The 15,130-nt window shown below is 44.2% G+C and overlaps 1 protein-coding gene across 1 annotated transcript in view; it reads right to left on the bottom strand.

The window, feature by feature from the left end:
• The window catches only part of JCAD (junctional cadherin 5 associated), an 82,418-nt gene extending 80,744 nt beyond the window's left edge, over positions 1–1,674 (bottom strand). The window contains exon 1 of the mRNA XM_074946154.1: positions 1,533–1,674. The gene's annotated coding sequence lies outside the window, so the exon portion shown is untranslated. The remainder of the gene's footprint in view (positions 1–1,532) is intronic.
• Positions 1,675–15,130: the final 13,456 nt, after the last annotated feature.

Raw genomic sequence — 15,130 nt, 5'->3', positions numbered from 1 at the left:
CCTCTGATTCTTGATACGGAACTTACAATTCTTGGCACTAGCCTGTACAGTTAAAATGACATCAGCTTGACTTTCTATACGGAAATTTTATAGTTGCTGCCTAACCACATTTCTTTGTCCTGAGAATATTCACTCTCCTCTTGGCTGCCTCTTTAATATGGCTTACTGTTCATGGGTATCACTGAAAGCTGTGCATGCGTATTCACTATAATTCCCTGTGTTCCATACCACAAAGCGAGTGGTGGTATGGAGCGATAAAGCTGCATTTCTCTCTCCAAGACAATGAGGCACTGTCAGTTTTAAAGATGTGCGTGGCTTTGCCAACCCAGTGTCTTTATAGTGGCATTGCATAGTCTGTGGCATGAGAACCCTGACTTTGCTATCCCTGTTTCTCCCTACGACCAGCGGAGTTCAGGACATACTGTGGGAGGTGATGCATGTTGGGGATAGCAGGGGCAGGTGGCGGCCACTTATTGTATGAATACAGCCCACAGGCTGAAGCTATGTAAAAAACCACTCTAGCAGCTATCAAACAGAGAAAATGGATGAACTGGAAGAGAGGGGGCAGTGGGCAAGTTAACGCCTCAAAATGTGAATGGGCTGGAGGATTCAGAGTGCCACCTGTAACAGCATTTGTTTGGTGTTGTGTGCAGTTAGGCAGAACACAAAGAGCCCGGGAATGGGGCAAGCTAGTGAATGGCAACATGAAAACAAATTGAACAAGCAATTATCTCAGTAATGGACATTGTCAGTATTTTCAGATGATGTGACCGCTGATTTCCAAGAATGAAGACCCTAAGGACTGATTTTATGCCCAGGATCTGTGATGATCTAAACTGTGGAGGAGAAGCAGGGCAGGTACAACTGTACAGTTCAAACCTCTGAATACAGTTCAACCTCTGTTTGGAGCACTATGTTTCATGCCTGCATTTCAGAATCAAATAGGGTTTCAAGAAAGAGGTGATCTTTTACTACACTGTGTCTTTGAAAGCAACACAGCTAATATAAAGGCACTTAATTATCTGGCAACACTGCATCAAAAAATACTCCAGAATAATAGCTCTGTTGTTATTTAATAGCACTACCCTATACACTGTAAACATATCCAGTGTGATCCTAGAATGCACAGCTTTAGCCTTTTGCATGGAGATTACACTGGTCAGACAACCCTGGGCGTGACTGCACTTAACATTCAGCAAAACAGATCAGGTTCTAGTTTAGCATTAGGCTGACTCGAACAGAATAAAATCCAGTTTTGTTACTGCACCAAACCCCGTTTTATCTATTCCCTAAACACTCAGCCTCTTTTCCATGTGACAGAGAATCCGTGCTGCTCTCCTCTCTCAGTGTAACCTTATCATTTCATCATTTCACTCCTGTTGTATTGAAATAGCCACAAGACCAGATTAACAGTTAAAGATTGTGAAGCCATTTGCCAAATGCTTCTTGCTCTATTAGTAGCAACATTTTTGCAGTTTTCACACACATAGACACACACAGATATAGATACACAGATTGCAGGAAATTTTTACCTTGCATGCAAACAGGAGAGATCCTGGTTTCCTCGCATGGATCAGAAGTAGGATAAAAAAAAACCCACCAAAACCCTAACAGACTCATCTGCTGAGAGTTCTCTAAATCCCAAGTCTGCTTCAGCCAGCGGCTCTAAGTTTGTGCTCTGAATAGAGGCTGTGTTATTTTAACCACAGGATTTCTGGTCATGGGGGAGGAGAGATGGATTAGGTACGTTTGCAATCTAATGCTTCACGTTTACCTCAAGTGAAATTAACTACTCTAAGCCTGATGTAAATAAGAACTTCTGAGATATAAATTTCAAGAGCCCTCAAACCAATTATGCCTAAACTAACATGTTAAATAACTGTGGAAAATTCCAGAGGAATAAGATAACATACTTTTGTGTTCTTTCCTAAATAAAAGGCATGTGTGGAATGCTAGATACTGACACAAGTGAGACACAACAGATGAACTCTACAGACTAACCTATACAAGGTACAGTACCTTATACAGTAATGTTCCCAACACCTGTTAGGATGTGTTTCATCAGACATCAGAGCAACTTGATTGATCATGGTCCATGACAATGACATTGTTAGATGTAATATTTCAGTAAGGCAAATAGCATCTTTTTAGAATAAAAAGCAACATTTGTAAAAGGGCCTCACCAGGCTCTCCACTTTTGTAGGTGCATAGGTGGCAGCAGGAGCAAGGAGATAATGAGAGCTCTTGAAACTCTCATTTGCACTCACAGACAGCTGTAATCACAATTAAATGCAGGAAAAAACTTGTGCCCACAAAACTTTTTAAAAAATCAAGCTGAAAATCTCTATTCATTGCCTGGTTTCTCATAACAGACACAGTGGTAAAGTATCATGGTTTGGCATGGGCTAAGTGACAGACTTCAGTGCTCACCTCAAAAGCAATGATTTACAAAAATTGCTGCCAGTAGGCCTCCTTTCTGAGCCGAAAGTCATTTTTGTAAATAAAACATGCCCTTGAATTTTGGACTTAACAGAGGCAAATCATTCGCATGGAAAAAAACAGTGAAAACAAGAATACACTCCAATCTGTCCTTGACAACAAAAACACCATGAATGGAAATTTGGCTCCATTTTGAGTAAACTTGAGATCTACAAATAATATCATCTTACATTTACATAATGCTTTTCATCCCAAAGCATTCCTAAGTGCTTTACAAGCATAATTGACTCATTTGTAAACTATCAGCAGATATCATTTCACTCACCACTAAAATATAGCTGCTACTGGGGTGAAATGCAGAAGCTGTTTAATAGAGCACAGGAACACTACCCCAAAGTTTAGGGTAGGAAGCGGGGAATAGCATAGCCAGCTGAAACTACAGTAGGGTTAAGCAAGCAGCAAGTACTGTAATTACCTGAGTTGAAATTTGGCCAATATATCAAGATCAATACCCTAACTCTTGTGAAAATGAAATGAGGGGTGTGGGGTCAAAACTTCAGCTGGTGTAAATTGGCAGAGCTGCACTGGCTTCATTGGAATTTATGCTGATTTACGATGGCTGAGGATCAAGCCCAAGTGCCTCCCTAATGACCCCCGGCGGTCAAGAACTGTTTTACATTTCATCCAAATGAGCTGTCTAGTGACAAAATGCTTCCTAATAACATGCTGGGGCATTTGTTCCATAAACACTACATAGGAAGTGCCACCTTCTGATTCACCAACTCTACTTCCTGCACCAAGCACTCTGTATGTTCCTTGGAAGCCTCTCTTCTTATGATTGAGCCAGCCTCACTCAATTTAGCTAATTTTTTCTGGCTACACCAATTTTGCATTTGGAACAGAAGAGGCTATTGGAACCCTAAGCATTTGACGTGTGAACTAGGCAAAGTCATACATCTAAACAAGAAAATAAAATGATCAGAAGCCCCAAATTTATGTAGGATTTTGTGATACTGCTATTATGGCCCATCCTACTCTCTCCATTTTCTCCCAGTGAGTCTCCACGTAATCTATCCCTTTCCTAATCCAGACACCTCTTTATTATTGCCACAGTCACAGGAAAACCAATGTCAATGACAATTTATGGAACAGTGTGGGCTTGATTGTTCCTGATCTCTGTGTAGGGCCTCAAAAGGGGAGAGGGTGCAAGGAGCTTTCTCATTCCTATATCCACTGCACAGAGGACAGGTACAGCTGCAGCCAGTCCCTATAATCTCCTCAGCCCAAGGTCTCTCCCTGCTAGCGTCCCCATGAGCACTAGTCACTCAAAAGTCAGTAGGATAGAAGTGGACCTAAAGGTCCATTGACTACACGCCAGCTATTGGAGATGGCTGGGAGTGTGAGCCTCACCCTCCGAAAGTGGGGAGGGCACTACAGACTCATCCCCTGCATTCTGTGATTCTCAGAGGCACGTTTTGATTTACAACACTGTTTGAAAGTTCCACCTGGCTGGTGCAGTTCTGCATAATCTAAATGTGTACCTGTGCCTTAATGGCCTGAATCTGCAACTAGGACACATGCCTTGATAATGAGGTCATTAATTTTTCCCTCTTGGGTTGTATAGGCTATAAATGGTCACTCATCTGGCACTGTGCTGCTATTACAGTACAGACCTGAAAGCTGTATGCTGCTTCCAAAGCAAAGTGCCTTTTACATACTTTCATAGGGCTATTCCCCTCCCATCCAACCCTAACATTACAGACCGTGGCTATTTTATGAGCTTAAACAGCAACAAATTAGTGTCCAAATGTGAGACAAACATTCCTCTCAGAACATTCATTATGTTGCTTTGAAACAAATGGGCTGTTAGCAGCTCTAAAGAGAGCCTTTGGGAGCCTGCATCCTGGTCACTTAGATCACCCAGGGCGTGGTTAGAGTAGGCATGGGTTTGGAAGGTGAGAAGGGATCACTTGTACCTGTAGAGAACCTGATGGGCTAATGAGGTAATTAGGTCACCAGATGAATAGCTGGGAGAAGAAGGCAAACAGGATAAAAGGATTCAGAGTAACAGCCGTGTTAGTCTGTATTCGCAAAAAGAAAAGGAGTACTCGTGGTACCTTAGAGACTAATCAATTTATTTGAACGTAAGCTTTCGTGAGCTACAGCTCACTTCATCGGATGCATACTGTGGAAAACACAGAAGATGTTTTTATACACACAAACCTTGAAAAAATGGGTGTTTATCACTACAAAAGGTTTTCTCTCCCACAACCCCACTCTCCTGCTGGTAATAGCTTATCTAAAGTGATCACTCTCCTTACAATGTGTATGATAATCAAGATGGGCCATTTCCAGCACAAATCCAGGTTTTCTCCTCACCCCCCGCCCCCGACAAACCCACTCTCCTGTTGGTAATAGCTTATCTAAAGTGATCACTCTCCTTACAATGTGTGTGATAATCAAGGTGGGCCATTTCCAGCACAAATCCAGGGTTTAACAAGAAGTCTGAGGGGGGGAGGGGGCGAGGAAAAAACAAGAGGAAATTGCATAATGACTTAGCCACTCCCAGTCTCTAATCAAGCCTAAGTTAATTGCATCCAATTTGCAAATGAATTCCAATTCAGCAGTCTCTCGCTGGAGTCTGGTTTTGAAGTTTTTCTGTTGTAATATCGCAACTTTCATGTCTGTAATCGCGTGACCAGAGAGATTGAAGTGGTCTCCGACTGGTTTATGAATGTTATAATTCTTGACATCTAATTTGTGTCCATTTATTCTTTTACATAGAGACTGTCCAGTTTGACCAATGTACATGGCAGAGGGGCATTGCTGGCACATGATGCTATATATGACATTGGTAGATGTGCAGGTGAACGAGCCTCTGATAGTGTGGCTGATGTGATTAGGCCCTGTGATGGTGTCCCCTGAATAGATATGTGGGCACAGTTGGCAACGGGCTTTGTTGCAAGGATAGGTTCCTGGGTTAGTGGTTCTGTTGTGTGGTATGTGGTTGCTGGTGAGTATTCACTTCAGGTTGGGGGGCTGTCTGTAGGCAAGGACTGGCCTGTCTCCCAAGATTTGTGAGAGTGTTGGGTCATTCTTCAGAATAGGTTGTAGATCCTTAATAATGCGTTGGAGGGGTTTTAGTTGGGGGCTGAAGGTGACGGCTAGTGGCGTTCTGTTATTTTCTTCGTTAGGCCTGTCCTGTAGTAGGTGACTTCTGGGAACTCTCTGGCTCTATCAATCTGTTTCTTCACTTCCGCAGGTGGGTATTGTAGTTGTAAGAATGCTTGATAGAGATCTTGTAGGTGTTTGTCTCTGTCTGAGGGGTTGGAGCAAATGCGGTTGTATCGCAGAGCTTGGCTGTAGACGATGGATCGTGTGGTGTGGTCAGGGTGAAAGCTGGAGGCATGTAGGTAGGAATAGCGGTCAGTAGGTTTCCGGTATAGGGTGGTGTTTATGTGACCATCGTTTATTAGCACTGTAGTGTCCAGGAAGTGGATCTCTTGTGTGGACTGGACCAGGCTGAGGTTGATGGTGGGATGGAAATTGTTGAAATCATGGTGGAATTCCTCAAGGGCTTCTTTTCCATGGGTCCAGATGATGAAGATGTCATCAATACAGCGCAAGTAGAGTAGGGGCGTTAGGGGACGAGAGCTGAGGAAGCGTTGTTCTAAGTCAGCCATAAAAATTTTGGCATACTGTGGGGCCATGCGGGTACCCATAGCAGTGCCGCTGATTTGAAGGTATACATTGTCCCCAAATGTAAAATAGTTATGGGTAAGGACAAAGTCACAAAGTTCAGCCACCAGGTTAGCCGTGACATTATTGGGGATAGTGTTCTTGACGGCTTGTAGTCCATCTTTGTGTGGAATGTTGGTGTAGAGAGCTTCTACATCCATAGTGGCCAGGATGGTGTTTTCAGGAAGATCACCAATGGACTGTAGTTTCCTCAGGAAGTCAGTGGTGTCTCGAAGGTAGCTGGGAGTGTTGGTAGCGTAGGGCCTGAGGAGAGACTCTACATAGCCAGACAATCTTGCTGTCAGGGTGCCAATGCCTGAGATGATGGGGCGCCCAGGATTTCTAGGTTTATGAATCTTGGGTAGTAGATAGAATATCCCAGGTCGGGGTTCCAGGGGTGTGTCTGTGCGGATTTGATCGTGTGCTTTTTCAGGGAGTTTCTTGAGCAAATGCTGTAGTTTCTTTTGGTAACTCTCAGTGGGATCAGAGGGTAATGGCTTGTAGAAAGTGGTGTTGGAGAGCTGCCGAGCAGCCTCTTGTTCATATTCCGACCTATTCATGATGACAACAGCACCTCCTTTGTCAGCCTCTTTGATTATGGTGTCAGAGTTGTTTCTGAGGCTGTGGATGGCATTGTTGTGAGGGCAAGTGATGCTGCTTTTCCACAATTTCAGCCTGTGCACGTTGGCGGAAGCACTCTATGTAGAAGTCCAGTCTGCTGTCTCGACCTTCAGGAGGAGTCCACCTAGAATCCTTCTTTTTGTAGTGTTGGTAGGGAGGTCTCTGTGGATTAGTATGTTGTTCAGAGGTGTGTTGGAAATCTCTCTGGTCACGCGATTACAGACATGAAAGTTGAGATATTACAACAGAAAAACTTCAAAACCAGACTCCAGCGAGAGACTGCTGAATTGGAATTCATTTGCAAATTGGATACAATTAACTTAGGCTTGAATAGAGACTGGGAGTGGCTAAGTCATTATGCAAGATAACCTATTTCCCCTTGTTTTTTCCTACAACCCCCCCCTCCCCCCCCGTTCCTCAGACTTCTTGTTAAACCCTGGATTTGTACTGGAAATGGCCCACCTTGATTATCACACACATTGTAAGGAGAGTGATCACTTTAGATAAGCTATTACCAACAGGAGAGTGGGTTTGTTGGGGAGGGTGGGGAGAAAACCTGGATTTGTGCTGGAAATGGCCCACCTTGATTATCATACACATTGTAAGGAGAGTGATCACTTTAGATAAGCTATTACCAGCAGGAGAGTGGGGTTGTGGGAGAGAAAACCTTTTGTAGTGATAAACACCCATTTTTTCAAGGTTTGTGTGTATAAAAACATCTTCTGTGTTTTCCACAGTATGCATCCGATGAAGTGAGCTGTAGCTCACGAAAGCTTAGGATAAATGGATGAGCCAGGGAGCCTGAAGTGGGGTTCTCATTAACTACTGCTAAGTTAGTGTTGTACCTGGGGTAAAGGGAGTAGATGATGATGATGATGAAGACAACATTGGTGAAAGTGTTGTGGTGGCCTGTGTATGCTGTTTAATTCACCCACAGGGTTTACCTGCCAGGGTTTCCAGGAGGTAAAGGGGAAACCCATTTACAAGGGCTTAGTCCTGCAAGCTGCTGAAATCAGCCAACTCCCACTAAGTCTATATTATAATGTGTCCTATATTAGAATATTTAGGTATTATATTTTGCATTTCAGTCACTGACTAGAGGAACATGGATGACAAATGAAAGGAACTATGAATTACAGTGACCTATGTTATCAAGTAATGGCATGTCAGCAGAAGTGCCCACACTAGCCTCACCCCCTCTGATAACAGGATGAAGAGCTCATAGTAGACTTTGTTGATAAAAACCCACAATAGGGAACAAGGATGGGTGCACCAATTTTGCCTAATTTGTCAGTCTTGTAAGGTGCACAGAGACTAAGACCAGGGCAAAACAGGCTTTTGAAGTAGGAAGAAGTTGCTATAAGTAGAAATGCCAACCTAGAAGTGTTAACAAAATCACACTTTAGGCTCCAACAATCATGAGATTGTCTTAAATGCATGAGGTTTTAAAAAAATAATAAAACTGAGGTATTTTTTATTTGCCATTTGGTTTTTAACCTTCAGGGTTTACTTGGGCCACATTTTCAAGCTTTTTTTTCTGCAATTATAGGGTCTAGAAACTTACTTTTATTTTAAAAGAAAGCTGAACTCCTCACATAATCAAAGGACTCCAGGGGCTGGGGCTTAAAAATACACAAACAACAAATAACACAAGCACCTTGATTAAAAAGTGAGCGTTAGCAACAGTGCAAAGCCATTAAGAGCACAGGATTGGTTTTAGTTGATCAGACCTGGATCACTTTATTCTAGATGTCAGTCATAATAATATTTTTAAAATTTATTTTAAATTTTAAAATTTCTAAAATTGCCACCATCACAAGTGTCTTTAAGCACCTGAACTTAAAAAAAAATTGAAAACAACCAACCGACTCCCTAGTTAACAGATATTAACTAAAACTGAATAGGTTACGCAGTAGAATTTCTCATTAAACGCAATATGCTGTGAACAGCCTCTCTCCTCATTCTCTCAGGGAAAAGCCAGGGAAAACAGATGGACCTGAAGGTCAACTGACCCAGGCTCTGTCAGACCAATGAGGGAAGCAAATTCCAGAGTCAATAGCCCTCCACTAAAAATACCCTTCCACTAGCCCTGGACATTCAAATCTCGAGACTCTTATCGCAAATGCATTGACTGATCTCAATAGAGCAGAGGGAGAGAAGCAGTCCACTGACAGCTAGGAGCCAAACTGTACAGGGTTTTAAAATCAGTTACAATACTTTTAATTGTACTCGGAAGTGAACAGGAAGCCAGTGCAGCCTCTGAAGCACTGAGTTAAGGTGCACTTTATGGCTTGTCCCACTAAAAAAGCCTCTGACTCCTGCACTGGCTGTAGCATTTACACAAGCTGAGTGTGGAAGCTCCGTACAGAGCACATTGCAATATTCCAACGTGGAGGGTCACAAGGGACTGGGTAACTGCAGCAAAGCCCACAGATCACAGAGAAACTGACACCAATACTATGCTAACCAGATAAAGAAGGCTCTTCTTCCACCATTGTCCCCTGGGATTCCAGGGACAATCAGAAAGTCAGGAGCATCCTCACTTGTAAGCCTCTTTGCCAAGGGAAGGATAAACATTCTGGAAGGGGCAGACCCCCTCCCCCCATAACATACTATCCCCACCCAACCAATATCAATTCCATCTTAACTAGAGTGAACCTCAGCTAGCTCACTTGCTTTCTCAGCCCAGCAGTGGGAAAACACAGGCCCCATGCTATCCAGGTACATGGAGGACGAGACTCAGAACTGTGTGCACTGTAATTATGCAGCGTAGTGGTAGCCGTGTCGGTCCCAGGGTATTAGAGAGACAAGGTAGGTGAGGTAATATCTTTTATTGACCAACTTCTGTTGCGGAGAGAGAGAAGTTTTCAAGTTTCTCTGTGTGAGCTCAAAAGCTGGTCTCTCTCCCCACCAGAAGTTGGTCAAATAAAAAAGATATTACCTCACCAACCTTGTCTTTCTGTACTGGACATGGCAAGAGACTCACAGCAGAGTGCTGGAGGGAAGCCGACATCCTGTCTGTCTTTCTCTAGGGAAACATTAACTATTAAAACCAACCAAATGAAACAATTTACTAAGTACTAGATTCAATGTGTCTTATTAATGCATTAAAGACAAAGCCGCTCAGTACAGGATAATGGTTGTTATGATGGCCATGATGTTCAGCACTAGGCCAGACTAAAACTGAATCAGTACAGCGGAGATATTGGGGACATACCAGGCTGGCCTGAATGCCACAACTATTCCCAGTTAAATCATACTCTCTGTTTCTGGTGTCCTGAACATCTCAAATTAATCTCTTTTTAAAACAGCACCTCCTGAAATCTCGTTCAGATAACCCAGTCACATTGCCCCCTTGTCCCCCTTTTATGTCTTAAAGGTCAAAAAGGCTGCATTTTTCAAGCAAATTAGCTTAACATGATTACACCCGCCTCCCTAGGCTAAAACACAGCTAGCTAACATGGCTTCAGACGTACACAAATACACCCTTGTTGCCCTTTAATACAGGATCTTAGCTCATGCTGGACCCAGTACCTGTCCAGAGCGAGCTGCGCTGACAAAGGCTTTGCTCCATCATTCAGGCAGGTATCGGTTATGTAAGTGAGAAGGGGAAGAATTTTAGGGATCTATGATGGTGGGTTCCAGGATTCCGCATAGGAATGCAGGGCTCCTATATTGAGTCACCAGAAGATCTGGTGCTAGACCCCCCATCCAAAGATGCAGAGTAATTCTGTCTGACTCATGCTATCGAGCAGTTCCTATCAGGTTATAGGAAGGTTTGGAGCATCTCTCTGGGGCAGAGAAAGCAGGCAACTGGCACAGAGAAAGTCCTGCAGGAAAGTCCTAGGAATAGCCAGGCTTGAGGAGAATGTTCAGACTGAGGGCTTGTCTACGCTTAAAGCGCTGCAGTGGCGCATCCACACTGCTGTAGCACTCAGTGAAGATGCTCCCTATGCAGATGGGAGAGCTTCTCCTGTCGGTGTAGGTACTCCACCTCCCCGAGGTGCTAGCTATGTCGATGGGAGTAGCCCGACGGGACATAGTGCTGTCTGCATCGGGGGTTAGGTCGGTACAACTACATCTTTCAGGGGGGTGGATTTTCCAAGCACTAGGAAAACATAGACACCAAACAGGCTTCATGCTTTCCACACCCCCTGAGTGACATAGTTAAACCGACATAAATGTGTAGGGTAGCCCAGGGCTGAGGTTTATGTTTTGTTCTGTAATTGGAATTACCAAGAAGGAAAAGGGGTACATTTGGCCTGTATATGGTGTGTAAAGACTGTTCAAAGCAGGGTGGGAATTTTGCTTGCTTAGCTGGCTCTTTTGACAAAATAAAGCAGTTTAGAGAACCTGATAGGGAAAATATATGACTTTCCCCAGAATGCCTTAGAGTATGTCTTTACTGCAGGGTTATTTCAGGCTCTTACTCTGGTGTTGACTGGAGCTGGGAGAATGCCTGATTTTTCAGTTCAGTGGCAGTTCTGAAAAATTGCAACAACAACAAAAAAATTCATTTGGGTCAAACCAAATCTGAATATTTGGTTAATCCAAAAAAGGGAGCATTTGAACCTGGATCTCCTGCTCCCCAGGTGAGTTCCATAACCAATAAAGGTTATAAGAGGGTAGTTGCTGCTTCTCCTCCTCCAGCCAATTTTGTGAGTGGCAAAACTATTCATGTCAAATTTATGAATAGTTTCAGGTAAACTGAAAATGCATTTTTCATCAAACTATTTGTCTGAAAAATGTTGCCCAGCTCTAGTGTTGCCCCAATTCCCATTCCCGTCCACACACAAAACCTCTCGCTTGAGTTTCGTGGTGCTGTCAACCCAAGCTAGTGGGCCTAGCTGGCGGTATAGGCTAGAGCGCAGGTGCTGCTTTCACTCAGGCCGGTAACCCACTCACTTTGTAGTGAGGATGCAGGCTAAATTACTCAAGTACTGATAGTCCTCCACTGCTTTCCCACAATTCCCCCGTGTGCCTAGAAGGACAGACGAGTTCTTCCACAATTCATTGGGAAAGGATCATAGAGTGGCTCAGCCACACAAGCATCAGAGGGGTAGCCATGTTAGTCTGGATCTGTAAAAGCGGCAGAGAGTCCTGTGGCACCTTATAGACTAACAGATGTATTGGAGCAAAAGCTTTCGTGGGTGAATACCCGCTGCATCGGATGCATGTAGTGGAAATATCCAGAGGCAGGTATAAATATGCAAGCAATAATCAGGCTAGGGATAACGAGGTTAGTTCTATCAGGGAGGATGAGGCCCTCTTCTAGCAGTTGAGGTGTGAACACCAAGGAAGGAGAAACTGCTTTTGTAGTTAGCTAGCCATTCACAGTCTTTGTTTAATCCTGAGCTGATAGTGTCAAATTTGCAAATGAACTGAAGCTCAGCAGTTTCTCTTTGAAGTCTGGTCCTGAAGTTTTTTTGCTGCAGGATGGCTACCTTTAAATCTGCTATTGTGTGTCCAGGGAGGTTGAAGTGTTCTCCTACAGGTTTTTGTATATTGCCATTCCTAATATCTGATATGTGTCCATTTATCCTTTTACGTAGGGACTGTCCAGTTTGGCCGATGTACATAGCAGAGGGGCACTGCTGGCACATGAAGGCGTATATTACATTGGTGGATGTGCAGGTGAATGAACCGGTGATGGCGTGGCTGATCTGGTTAGGTCCTGTGATGGTGTCGCTGGTGTAGATATGTGGGCAGAGTTGGCATCGAGGTTTGTTGCATGGATTGGTTCCTGAGTTAGAGTTACTATGGCACGGTGTGTAGTTGCTGGTGAGAATGTGCTTCAGATTGGCAGGTTGTCTGCGGGCGAGGACTGGCCTGCCTCCCAAGGCCTGTGAAAGTGTGGGATCGTTGTCCAGGATGGGTTGTAGATCACTGACGATGCGTTGGAGAGGTTTTAGCTGAGGACTTTATGTGATGGCCAGTGGAGTTCTGTTGGTTTCTTTCTTGGGCTTGTCTTGCAGCAGGAGGCTTCTGGGTACACGTCTGGCTCTGTTGATCTGTTTCCTTATTTCCTCGTGTGGGTATTGTAGTTTTGAGAATGCTTGGTGAAGATCTTGTAGGTGTTGGTCTCTGTCTGAGGGGTTGGAGCAAATGCAGTTGTACCTCAGTGCTTGGCTGTAGGCAATGGATCGTGTGGTGTGTCCGGGATGGAAGCTGGAGGCATGAAGGTAGGCATAGCGGTCAGTGGGTTTTCGGTATAGGGTGGTGTTAATGTGACCGTCACTTATTTGCACCATGGTGTCTAGGAAGTGGACCTCCCGCGTAGATTGGTCCAGGCTGAGGTTGATGGTGGAGTGGAAGCTATTGAAATCGTGGTGGAATTCTTCCAGGGTTTCCTTCTCATGGGTCCAGATGATGAAGATGTCATCAATGTAACATAGGTAGAGAAGGGGCGTGAGTGGACGAGAGCTGAGGAAGCGTTGTTCCAGGTCAGCCATAAAAATGTTGGCATATTGTGGGGCCATGCGGGTGCCCATAGCGGTGCCACTGGTCTGGAGGTATATATTGTCACCAAATTTGAAATAATTGTGCGTGAGGATAAAGTTACAGAGCTCAGCAACCAGTTGTGCTGTGGCATCATCAAGGATACTGTTCCTGACAGCTTGTATTCCATCTGTGTGTGGGATGTTTGTGTACAGAGCCTCTACATCCACGGTGGCTAGGATGGTGTTTTCTGGAAGATCACCAATGCATTGTAGTTTTCTCAGGAAATCAGTGGTGTCACGGAGATAGCTGGTGCTAGTGGCATAGGGCCTGAGTAGAGAGTCCACATATCCAGACAGTCCTTCAGTGAGAGAGCCAATGCCCAAGATGATGGGGCATCCAGGGTTCCCGGGTTTGTGGATCTTGGGTAGTAGATAGAATAACCCCGGTCGGGGCTCTAAGGGTATGTTGATTTGTTCCTGTGTTAGTGTAGGGAGTATCCTGAGTAGATGGTGCAGTTTCTTAGTGTATTCTTCAGTGGGATCTGAGGAAAGTGGCCTGTAGAATTTGGTATTGAAGAGTTGTCTGGCAGCCTCCTTTTGGTAGTCAGACCTGTTCATGATGACAACAGCACCTCCTTTATCAGCCTCTTTGATTATAATGTCAGGGTTGTTTCTGAGGCTGTGGATGGCATTGCGTTCTGCACGACTTAGGTTATGAGGCAAGCGATGTTGTTTTTCCACAATTTCTGCCTGTGTACGTCGGTGGAAGCATTCTATGTATAGGTCCAGACTATCATTTCAACCCTCAGCCACACAAAGAACTCTGGCATATGCTTCCAGAACTTCTAGTAATACATAGGGGTGAGTGCAGCACCAGTGAGGACACAGTAACTCAAGTCTGGCTTTGCAGTGGCTGGCTGCTCACAGCTGGGTTAGGTTGAGCTGGATGCTAATCACCTGAGTGAACTCTGCAGTGAGCTGTACCCTAAGGACCAGGGCAGTGCCTAGCAGATCTCCCAGAGGAATGAGAAGCGTTTATGTTGCTTTATGCTTGTTTTGGACTTTGAGTGCCACAGAAGGGTAGAACAGTAAGAGACCTAGTCAGAGGGCTACGTCCCTGCAACCCAAAAGACAATGGCAGCTAGGCGTCCAGGAAGAGAGTCAGGAAACTGAGGCAATGTGTCTGCTGCACAGCATAATGCTGAAAGGGGGCGCTCTGGTAAGGGTGCACAATAACTAACATCTTTGGTTTGGTTAGGTAGAGGAAACAAAGGGATTTAAGGAGGCGAAGTCTGTGGACTCAATCATGGATCACAGGTCTGGAAAAGGGGAGCTCTTGGATTCAAGGAATGAAATGACCAAAGACTTGGATTTGCCTGTACTTGAGAGGATAACTTGGCCCTAAATTTTTTGATATAACAATACCTTACTATAAGTTCCTATTGTAATTTGTTCCAGAAGTGCCTTCCTATTTGTGGGAGGATTTCAGTTAATATTAATATGCTGAAAAAGCTCCTGTTTTATTTTGGCACATGGTCCTGGACAGCTGTGAGTACTTTATTATTACTTTTAGAAGTGGGTGGCATGAACTACCGATATCCTGTTTAAGTTTTGCATTCTCCTTCTGGACAAGGAGGTTCTGTACATACCTGTGACTTATAGTTATGGTTACATAACAGCTTTCCTCACTTTTTGGGGAAGTCCAAACAATCTACATGGAATGGTGACTATTATAACTTGGAGGTCTTGTCTTTGAGACATTTCAGGGCCAGTGTTGTTCTATTATTTCACACTGATCCCCTATATGGAATTGTGGGGAGCCAGCCCATTTAATAGTGGTGGGAAGGGTGTGTAGGTCATTCAGTGTCTAGGTGTTTGTAGAGCTCGTCAGA

The sequence above is a fragment of the Natator depressus genome, chromosome 2 (genome assembly GCF_965152275.1).
Source record: "Natator depressus isolate rNatDep1 chromosome 2, rNatDep2.hap1, whole genome shotgun sequence".
NCBI classification, from domain to species: Eukaryota; Metazoa; Chordata; order Testudines; family Cheloniidae; genus Natator; species Natator depressus.
This window is presented reverse-complemented; position numbering and strand designations above follow the sequence as displayed.